At 31.8% G+C, this 8,355-nt stretch overlaps 1 long non-coding RNA gene across 1 annotated transcript; it reads left to right on the top strand.

Moving 5' to 3' along the window:
* The first annotated feature begins 1,077 nt into the window (after window positions 1-1,077).
* On the top strand, window positions 1,078-5,010 carry LOC139490324 (uncharacterized). The gene is made up of 4 exons (XR_011656282.1): window positions 1,078-1,310; window positions 2,573-2,695; window positions 3,432-3,538; window positions 4,382-5,010. It is a non-coding gene; the product is annotated as an uncharacterized lncRNA (long non-coding RNA).
* Window positions 5,011-8,355: the final 3,345 nt, after the last annotated feature.

Genomic DNA, 8,355 nt, shown 5'->3' on the forward strand with positions numbered 1-8,355 from the left:
TTGTTAACTTTTTACTGCAATCTTAAACATCGTTCTACTAATTAGAGGTGAATAGAGTAGTATATTTTAGTTTATTCAGAATAAAATATTTTGATTTTAGAAATTGCGCTAAAGCAGAACTGTACAACTGGACAACCGGCTGATCAGTGTGCAGACGCTAATGCAGTATGTGATGCTACTGCATTAACATGTCAATGCAAGTCCGCTCATTTTTTAAGTAAAACAAGTGGAGCCTGTAAACCAGGTAAGATTTATTGAAAGCATCATAGGAATAGAGTTATGGATTCTTTATAATATTTTTTTATTGAAATATGTTCTGTGATACATGTCAACTTCTATGCCAGGGGGATATTGTTTGGTCTGTGATATTTTAAATAAATTGCCATGTGGCCAATATTTTGCCCATGGTTAATATGAAAACCCAATTGTTGTTAACCATGTACACTAATTTTGTATTGTAAAAGTTATAATCAAATAAGCATTTTTTTAACAAGTTAACACAGCAAATGCTGATAATAAAAGGATGTGACCACAATGCACTTACATGTGTACTCGTGCTGATCCCGAAAAAACATTGACCAATAAGAAAGATGAAATACAATCATGCAATGGTCATTAGTGAAATTTCTCGGCACTTGAAAACATGTCATCTAATTTCAACAATTCATCGTTTAATCAACTAGGACACTCTGACCCTTTGACCAGAACAAGAGACATCACCAATTTACAGTCTAAATAGCCCACCCTTTATTTAAGTCTACGTAATAATCAATTAGAACAGAATTATCTTTTCTGCTGTCTTGAATTGATTTATTCAGCTTAATTTTCAATTAGCAAATAAAATTGGTTATTGATCATTGACGTACGTCTGAATAAAGGGAACCATAGTAAACGTTATTTATACGTCAGGGATATGGATAAATTAACTCATCAAATATGCTGATTTTATTTGCCTACAGTCAGATTGTTTTTTCTTCTTTTGATATATTGATATAATTAAACATAACTTTACTCTTTATGACAGAAAGATAATCTAATCTAGCATGAGCTTGTTTCTTACAGTATGTGTTCGAAGAAGGGATTTATGAATTATTAAATAACTTTAAGACTATAGATACAATTGTATAGAACCATATTTCTTAAATACTATATACAAATTACAGTGGTTCCTGCCTTGAATGGAGCTTGCGACGTCTCGGATTCTGCATTAGACCAATGTGCTATAGCCAACTCGACATGTAGAAATGCTGGAACTGATAAATGTCTGTGTAAAACCACCCACTATGTAAAAGGAGCCGCTTGTGTTATCAGTAAGACTTGGAAATATAATTATTTAAAAACTAATTAATTGTTGTCAATTAAAAATAATACCTTCATACTTTGGTTGTTGCTCTGCAAAGAAGTACTCTTTCACTGATTCAATCTTTGAACACTGAATTCTTCCAAATGCTTATTGGATACTCATGTTTAACAGCTGGAATAATATTTGTGGACGCCGCCTTCTTATGAGTGAGACATTGTTTTTGATATAAGTTTATATGGTAGTACCGTGAAACTTAGTAAACGGAAATAAAATTGCGTACTTAAAATATTTGTATAATTTTGGTCTTGAGTAGATTATTTTTTAGTGTGATGTCAGTTTCAGTTGTTACAATTTTTAATTCTTATAAATTTAGTAATTGAGCAGACCGTTATACAGTTCAGTACCTGTTTAATTAATATTTCAAAATCATTTTGTATCTACTTTCATATTTCTTTATTCTGTGGGCCCTTTTGATCAAATAGTTTTTCGCGTGTTTAGATTGACTTCTTCCTTTCAAAAATTTTGATCATTAAGCGTTGATGTTAGCCTTTGAGAGTCCAGAAAGCGCTTTGGAGGCAACACATGTAAAAAGTTTTATTTACACATGTTTTAAAAATATACGATCAATGTATTGCATTTACATAATTCATTTTGAATTTCATTCCGAATGCTTGGATATACACGTAAAATGCTCTAGCACGAGTGCATTATTTTCCTGTCCCTGTCTTAAAAAATATATAACGTAATAGTTTCAATACTATCAATAGAAGTTAACGGACACTAGATTCGACATACATATATTTGAAAACATGATAACTCCCAAATAATGAATTGAAACATATTCTTATATTTAAGGATCGATTGAGAAACTATAAATTAAAATTATTAAAGAGATATATGTATAGGGTGATGTCACTCAACAAATCACGTTGCAGTGAGTGATTGCGCCTAACATATCTCAATAAACTTGAGATCAACGCTACAATCGAAACTCGAAGGTCTGATATCTTGAAATTATTCTCAATACTGATTGCAGACCTCAAACAAACAAAAATATTTTTATATATTTTCTACTCCAGGAAAAAAAATTAGCTCTCATTAATATTTGTACCTTTTGTCAATTTAAAAACCTAGTTATTGGTTTATTACAATCCAACTTATTGGTGTTGGTATGTTATAATTGAAAACGGATGGGATGTCACACATCTTTGAAAAATCACTGTCACATTCATATATACTCTATATGTTTTTGTTCATTTTTAATTGCAGGAATTGTTCCAGGTGCCACTTGTGTTGCAAAACAATGTGTAACCCATGCTTCTTGTAACACTACTTCTAAATGCCAATGTGATGTAGGTTATACTGCAACACCAACCGCCAAGCCTACCATATGTGAGTTAAAGTTAAATTTGAATTACTGGTCAATGTCGACGTTACATTTAAATTTGTCACTTTAGGATCTTTGTATTACTATGATCTGCAATTTATCATTAATTTCATCGCTTAAATACAAGAAGACAATCTGGTGAATATAGTCAGTATTTCATAGCAAAAAACACTTCACTGTCATTCACGCATCCCCGATAACGCTATGTAAATGAAACGAACATCTTGCGTAAAACATTTTATACATGGTGTATGTGATGAGCTTTTGAAGTCGTTGATTCTTTTTTATGCTCCCCTAAGCTGTAATATTTCTACAGTTTTGACAAAATATGTATACTCAAAGATTTTTTTTGCTTTGACCAAATAAGTATACTCAAAGAAATTGTCTACTTTGACCAAATTAACCGGAGACAATATCACGACTACTGGTGTGGTTTAAAAGATTTTTTATTGGACGAGTATTTCCGCTACTAAGGACGACCAATAAAATGATGGATATTTTCCCTTAGTTTTTCCTTACTAACTGCCTTGTCGATCGAGTATTTTGCGATTCATAAACAATCTTGTAGCCTGTGTATTAAAAATTACAAAATTTAGTTTGCTTTTTGTTTCGGCAATTTGGCAAATGAAACAAAACATATATCCGCTTTAGCGTAACTTTTATCGATGTAATAAAAAAACAAAAACAAAAAAAAAACACATTGTGTTGAACTTATTTGAAATAACCTTCTGTGTTTTTCAGGCAGTGGTGTAACTAAAGTCACAACTTTGTTGTACATGTTTGTGATGCCTATTCTTTTATCCATGATGTTTCTTCTACAATAAATGTTTTGTCTCGATACATTTCAGGTATAAACTTTATGTGATATTTGATTATTTTTTTATAATATCTAAGTTTAAGCTTTTAGAAAATGTATAAGGTGTTTATTGGTACCCTATATGTTTTTTTGCTAATTTTTTTGCTGTTTTTTTGTGTGATTAATTTCTTTAATTCATTACTGTCCAAAGCCTGGAGAAACCATTTCAATATACATTATTTGAATAATTTATAATTTTTAATTTCAGTTCAAATTGTTACATTTTTAAACATATAAATAATGTTTAAGTTCAAAACTCGAAACGATTCAATTTGTTATCACAGCATCTTACTGTTGAGTATATTTGTTAATTAGATTTCGCCTATAACAAATACATTTTGTCCGATGTTCAAAAGCGCTAATTTATTGCAATAATTCTTGCTGCCGTAAAGTCTTTTTTGTGTTGATGCGGATGAGACATCATTTGTCCAGTACTAATTAATGTACATGTTTGCTTGTTTTATTATGTCATATTGATACTTATTGTTAAAGTACAATAGTTTGAAAAACAAACTCTTAAAACTTAAGCAAAAGCAGTACATGTATACCTAATAATACGAAAAGAATATCGAAGCATTTAATATCAATAGCGCTTCATCATACTTATAAGTCAAAAAGCTACTATATAAAGAAAAACAAAAAAAATGCATATGTTCGCTCACTGTATAATGATTTAAAAAGAATAATTCTGGCGAACATAACTCTCTAGCTAATATTTGTCGTATTCTATCTTTGAAGTAATCAATTTTTCACATTCAAATGAAAAGTAAAGTACCTTTGAGAGGTGTATTTCATTTTAACTTTTAGAACACTTCTTCTTCGTTGACGTTTACAGGGAATTCTACACTGACCATAGCTGTAGTCGAGATCTCTTATACTATTCTGTGTTTTATACCGAAATATTTTGAAGTTTAAAGATAGCTGCTGATCTTAATAACAACACATGTGGGTGAATCATAAAACGTCGTGTCTGAGAATTAAATATGTAGACATTTCTATAGTTTAGTATTCATTGTAAGAGGCAACAAATTCGAAAAAAAAAGAACTATGTTATAAATGTCTCGTATTCAGAGATAAAGGCAGTATTAAGTATATGTTTTATTAAGTAAGGAGGAAATTAACAAACCTACTGTCATTATCCTCACATGAGAAATGCATTCTATAACACCATTATAAACTTAACGTAATTTCCATTTGTCAATTCAAAACATGTTTTCTCCTTAAGCTTAAATCATTATACGTTTTACGTATTTTTTACATTTAATTTATATAACTAATTTTAATTATCATAACTATGGCAATGAAAGATGATTATGAACATTCGCTTTCAATGATATAGCATACTGTTTATAATGTTGTGAAATTTAATAACTATTGATACGTTCCGCATGTCAATGAAGGTTGTATTTGCAATGCAACTTGATGTACATACGTTTACGTTATATTAAAATTAAATAAAACATGTTTACCTTTTTGTGCTTTTATGAAATGTAATATATACTAAATGTAAAAAAGAAGATGTGGTATGATAGCCAATGAGACAACTGTCCACAAGAGACCAAAATGACACAGACATTAACAACTATAGGTCGCCGTACGGCCGTCAACAATGATCAAAACGCATACCGCTATAAAAGGCCCCGATATGACAATGTAAAACAATTCAACAAGAAAACTGACGACCTTATTTATAAAAAAAATGAACGAAAAACAAATATGTAATACATAAACTAACGACAACCACTGAATTACAGGCTCTAGACTTGGGACAGGCACATACATAAATAGTGTGGCGGGGTGAAACGTGTTAGCGGGATCCCAACCCTCCTCCAACCTGGGACAGTTGTATAACAGTACAACATAAGAACGATCTATAAAAATCAGTTGAAAAAGGCTTAACTCATCAGATTGACAAAAATACAAGTAAATAGTTGAAGATTTGGTTTTAGTAAGTAACATAATGACTTACTTGACTTAATCCACTTCGTCCCAAAGGGGACATAGGGCGACTACATTTTCTTTCAATTTCTTTCTGTCCATGGATATTCGTTTTGTTTCTTTCCAGGTCTTCCCAATTTTGCTCAGTTAAGTTGTTAGTCCCCTGCGCCAGGTGTTTTTTGGCCTCCCCCTTTTTCGATGTCATTGGGGGTTCCATTAAGGCTTGCTTGGTAATGTTTGAGTCTTTTTTCCTGAGGGCCTGTCCGATCCACTTCCACTTTCTTGTTCTTATTATCTGAGTTGTTGGCTGTTGTTCTTCTTCATATCTCATTGTTGGATATTTTGTTTGGCCATCGGATGTTGATGATATTTCTCAAACACTTATTGACAAAAGTTTGGATAGATTTAATTGATGAAGCTGTTTCTCTCCAGGTTTCTAATCCTTATAAGAGTATTGATTTGACATTGGTGGTTAATATTCTAAGCTTTGTACTAGTTCTTAAACCAATACTCCTCCAAACAGGTTTAAGCATGGAAAATACCTGTTGTGCTTTCTTTTTGCTTGCCGATATATCTTCGTCTGTGCCTCCTGATGTACTGACAATACTTCCAAGGTAATTGAATTGTTTACATCTTCAACAGAAGAGTCATTGATCTTAAGACAATCGTGTTGGTTCGTTTTTAGCCTCATTTGATTTTGTTTTCTGGCTGTTGGTGCTGCTGTTTCAAGACTTTTGGTCTGATGTAGTGCATATTGGAAGTCATGGGATAATGTACATATGTCATAAGCAAATTCTAGGTCTTCTAGACGTGTTGTGAGAGTCCATCCAATGCCTTTCGGATCTTTGTAGTCTGTTTTCCCAACCCAGTCAACTACTATCAGGAAAAGAAGCGGAGAAAGAATACATCCTTGACATACCCCAGTTGTAACATGGAGTGGTTCGGTCATAATTCCACAATGTATAACTTGACAGGAAAATTGGTTCTATAGCAGTTTGATCATTTTGATGATCTTGTGTGGAATTCCATAGTGTCCAAGAACATAATACCGATGTTAAAATAAAAAAGGGAAGTAAAATCTGAGCATAAATAAATACTAGAAGTACAATACCATGATCGAATGATAAAGATGACGAATAACAGTGGAAAAGAAACTACAACGAAACTTGTTGAAATAAAAAAAAATTAGGAGGATAATCATTTATATTTTTATTAGTTATACTCTTTGTCAAAACAAAGACACTACAATGAAAGACATTTCTTCCCGCGTTTTTTCCCGCTCAAATCATTAAAATAGTCATATCACATATTGTTTGTATTTAAAAACACATATAGAAAAAAAAAATAAAGTGTAGGTAAGCCAAAATGTATTCGAAAATATGGCATGATCTCAGGTGCTCTAGATCTGGAAGGGTAAGAAGATCCTAATCCAAATGTGTCGTTCGTTCTGTTACTCATTTTAGTACAAACCCGGTAAGAAGTTTTATTCGGTAGGTCACATTCGGGGAAAAGGGAATGGAATTGTAATAACGGCATTGTGAATATATTCGCTATCGTATCTGACACAGATAGTTCAGAACATGATTGCGCCGTGAAATCTAAGAAGGAATATTTCAACTTCGCCAGTTGGAGCTCTTTTTTTTTTGCATTTGAGTAACAGCCCTGCATGAAGGAAATCATGATAAGTAGAAAAAGAGAGAACTTTGAGAAAATTCAAATCAGAATGTCCTTAATAAAGAGCTAGATCAAAAGCTAAAAACATATCAAACGAATGAATAACAACTGTCATATTCATAACGTTGCACAAGCGTTTTTTGTGTGTAGAATTTGTAGATCAAAAATGGTTTTTTAACCAGCTAAACATCTCACTTTTTACTTGTATAACAGACGCATAAAATTTCATATTTTGACAACGATGTGTTAACAAACCAACTGACATATTTGGTACAAATGTCAAAAATAGGGATACAGCAGTCAACATGGTGTTATAATCTGAATCACTATAAAGCAAACAAAAACGAAAAGACGTATTGACAAAGCTTTTGACAAAGCTTGTTAGCAAAAACGAAAGACAAGAATACAAAAGTTTACAATAACACAATGAGACAATGACGGAATGTATAAGTAAGACTAATTAATAAACGTATTTATATACAAAGACAAATAAAAGAATAAATGACACGTTGAGATGACAAGCAAAGTCAGTACCTATAATATATAATTGAAGACCATTGTCTCTTATAAATGTTAAGATGATATTGAATATATATCAACAAGGTTTTGGTATCATTCGCTAAAAAAATAATTTAGAAAAAGGACGAGACAGAAAAATAATAGTACACAAGACACAACATAGAAAAATAAAAACTAAGCAACAAGAATCTCACCAAATTACCCCCCCCCCCCCCCCCCCCGTGTTGAGCGGGTGCATCTTTTGTCCGGCACAATTATTTTAAAGGTAAGTCTATGCGCGAGTCATTTGTTACAGTAGGAACAAAGAATGAACGAATCAAAATAATTGATAAAGATAGGATAATATATGTTCGTTTAGACTGTTACTTAAAGAGATAAAGGATGATTGAGGACCAGAAATTCCTAAAAGTTTAGGCCAATACAGCTAAGGTAATCTATTCCTGAGGTAGAAAAGCCTTATTATAACACAGTGTATGTTTAAAAAACCTTACAGATGAAAGTATTCACATCAGAAAAGGAAAAGAAAATTACCTAAGGTACCTTTGGGTTCTAAATTAAAATCCATTATTTTTTAAATGATATAACAAAATATAGTTTATATCATTCTTTTTTTCAAAAATATGTTTTAAAGTACGGGTCACCGGGCTTATTTTCACGTTACATCTTGTGAAAAATTGT

This window comes from Mytilus edulis, chromosome 9, assembly GCF_963676685.1.
Source record: "Mytilus edulis chromosome 9, xbMytEdul2.2, whole genome shotgun sequence".
NCBI classification, from domain to species: Eukaryota; Metazoa; Mollusca; class Bivalvia; order Mytilida; family Mytilidae; genus Mytilus; species Mytilus edulis.